Genomic DNA, 3,474 nt, shown 5'->3' with positions numbered 1-3,474 from the left:
CCGCCCGGCAGGTCACCGAACACTGGAGGGCTGTGAGCGCGGGGCCGGGGAGTGGGGAGAGGGCGGGGCGGGGAGGGCGGCCTCCATAGCAACCGGCGCGTGGAGCCTTCAGCGGCTTGTGACGTAAACAGGTGGATGCCCACCTGTACCACCAACCTCTCTGCGTTAGGGACCCTGTTTCTTACCGCCCCTATCCAATATATTGGGTTTTTCAGGAATTATTCCTCAAAAAAAAAAAAAAACATTCCGTAACGTTAAAGATTTGTTCCTTACTTTTTCCCCTTGTCAGAATGTTTTGATCATGTCAAGATGTGTTATGAAGCAAGTAATATCCGTTATGGGATTTTAATCCTTTGAGGAGGAAAAATTAAAAATAAGCTCCCTTGAGAGGGTGTCACCTTTCGCCCTTAACAGTGTGACTGACGGGTTTCAGTCGCAGATGCAGTCTTCCACCAACTCCTTTGTTTTTTGATCGCTTTGAAGAAAAATGAGGTAGAAGCATGGATCTAAGCATTTCACCAACGTTAAGTTATTGACTAATTTAAACGTTTCTATTTTTATTTAGTAGGCTCTTAATTCCCAGATATATCTGTAAAATTGATAAATCTGTAGGATGGAGCCACAACCACATGAAAGGAGCTAAGGAAAATCTGGAACATCATAAAGCATACTCAATTAGCTTCAGAAGAGAAAAAAAGTTTCATTACCCTGCTCTGTTAAAGCTCTCCACTATGGTCTAAATGAATCATAAATAGAAGCCATTGAAGGGACTAGTTAATTCAATTCTGTCATTGTCTACATTGTCCTTGGCACTATGTTAGATGCTATGCAGATGTCCTGAACTTTGCTCTCAACTAGTTTGCACTCTAGGATGTCTATCAAAATGAAAGGACAAAAAATTATATTTGCCAAAGTATTAAATTTTTCATTAGCGATGATTATAAAAAGGATGGGAAGTGGAAGGAGTGGATTTGTCTGGACTTAGAAAAAACTTTATGGAGGGAATGGGCGTTAATGTGCATCTTAAAATGACAATTCCAGGACCAGCCTTTTGCGTCGTGATTAACTTTGTTGTGCTCTGCTTCAGTGGCCGAGGTCCACTGCCGGGATCCCAGGTGCAGACCTACACCACGCATAAGGCCATGCTGTGGCCACAACCCACATACAAAGTAGAGGAAGATTGCATAGATGTTAGCTCAGGGCCAATCTTCCTCACCAAAAAAAAAAGACAATTCCTAGAATAATACTGACTGAATTATTTGTCCAATGAACAGCAGTTTTCTTCTATCAAACTACAACATTTTGTATTTTTGTCCCCTTTCCTCCCTAGCAAGAACAGTGAAAGCAGAGGAGGAAAGCTAATTTTAGCTTCAGATTTCCTGGAAGGAGGAAGAGCATTTGATGGGAGGGGCACCTAGTAGCAGTAGTCCAGGTGCTTTTCAAATTCACTTATAAAATGATTCTTGGATTCCAAATTTCACCTTTTTGATAACATATTTCCAATGATATGTCACTCATTTTGACCACTTTAGGACGTGTATTTTCTACTTAGTAGAGTGTTGCCTTTTGCTCATTGGGAATCCTTAACCAGAACATTAATTTTGTGACTTTAATTTTATTTGCTTTGGGCCGGCCCTGTGGCTTGGTGGTTAAGTGCGCGCGCTGCAATGCTGGTGGCCTGGGTTCGGATCCCGGGTGCACATCGAGGCACCACTTCTCCGTCCATCCTGAGGCCGAGTCCCACATACAGCAACTAGAAGGATGTGCAGCTATGACATACAACTATCTACTGGGGCTTTGGGGGGAAAAAATTAAATAAATAAAATCTTTAAAAAAAAAAAAAAAATTTTATTTGCTTCATTCTGTTCTGTAATGGCAGTCTTACTCATGCCCGAATTCAAACATGTTTGAATATGTAAGCATATAGTTAGCAATATGTGGAAATCCATCAAAAATGTGGGTAGAAGGAAAATATAGTTACCCTCTAAGAGTTAAGCTTAGAAAAATAAACCATAATTGCCAAAAGACACAATCTTCTGTCTTGGCAGCATTTCATATGAAAAACTACTTGATATTTTTATGGCAGTGTCACAGATTTACTTAAAATACATTCAGCTGTGTAAATAAAATAGCCTTCGGGCAGTAGAAGGAGAACCCTAAACGTTAGACCAATTTGATAAACTTAGTGCATTGCAATAATTTAAACAGTTCCCTGAAGCTTCAGTTAAAACACTCAATCTCTTAATACTCCATCTCTCTCTGCTCCCCTCAAAATGACATCTGGGAGAATAGGAGGGAGGACAAAGGGTAGCTGACATGAACTTGAGACACTGATGGGGAATCTTGGTCCTGGGACCTTCAAGGTCTCTGAATTCTTGCTAGACTTGCCTGCAGCAAGGCTAATTTTGGCTACTCAGTGAGGTGCAATGAATCCTGGGTATTCCTGGTACGTGAAGGCTACTCTGGCCTTTCTCAGCCGGGTCAAAGTCCTTCAATGTGCTCTGGTTGTTTCAGCCTAACACCTTCTGAACCCTCTGAATCTCTGCCACAATCATCTTCTAGTTCCTTGATGCTCAATACAGCTACTGTCCATGGCATCCCTTGGAGTCCTCCTCTCTCTCACTCTGAGAGGCAGACATTCCTTCTAAACATTCCGTGTCACTGAATTTGCATGAAGTGCTGACCCCCCGGTTGGTTCTGCACAGCTTATAGGGAAATGTGCTTTCAGCTCCCCAGCCCTCAGCACTCCCCTCAACCTATCTAATATACCCTTCCCCTACTCTGTCTCTTTTCCAACCACAATCCCTTGGACTGGAAAGAATGGACCTTTACCCTTGCCACTTATTGCTGATTGGACCCTCCCATATGCAAAATTCTTCAGTCAAGTCCACTAAACCAGTTAATTAACATGCTAAAGAGGGAGATAAATGAATTTAGGAAGTTAATTTCTTTGTTGACAAAGCCTGGCTTTGTCTTGCTACAGAGCCTCAAAAGCCTGTTTTTCTGGTAAAAGTGGTTGTCTTTGAAGAAGTGGACTAGGAAGCTGGGGGATGGAATGGGAGCAAGGCTCATGTTTCACTGTCTACCCTTTGGTATCTTTTTAAATTGGTACCGTGTGCAGTGTTGACCTTCAGCTGGTTTGCACCAGTACAGCTCTACTAGTGCTTTTCAGCCTTGCCCATTCTGATTGGTCAGTAGTCTGTCCTGAATGACCAGTGCTCATTTGGTTCCAGTTGTTAAATATTTTCAACATTACTCTTGACCACATACATAAATAACCTAGTCTCTGAAGGCATATAATTTAATTGTTTAAGCCTGTTTTGGAAATACATTTAAAGAAAAAAGAGCAATATTCTTTGCATTCTTGTTGAATTCATCCTAATTTCTTCTTTTCCCCACCTCACCCCAAGACACACACACGTAGGCAGACGGATGCCTCAGGCTGAGTACGAAGGAGGTCAGGGGAATAAAAAT

The sequence above is a fragment of the Ceratotherium simum genome, chromosome 14 (assembly GCF_057802395.1).
Source record: "Ceratotherium simum simum isolate JZ-2026a chromosome 14, ASM5780239v1, whole genome shotgun sequence".
Lineage (NCBI taxonomy): Eukaryota > Metazoa > Chordata > Mammalia > Perissodactyla > Rhinocerotidae > Ceratotherium > Ceratotherium simum.
This window is presented reverse-complemented; position numbering follows the sequence as displayed.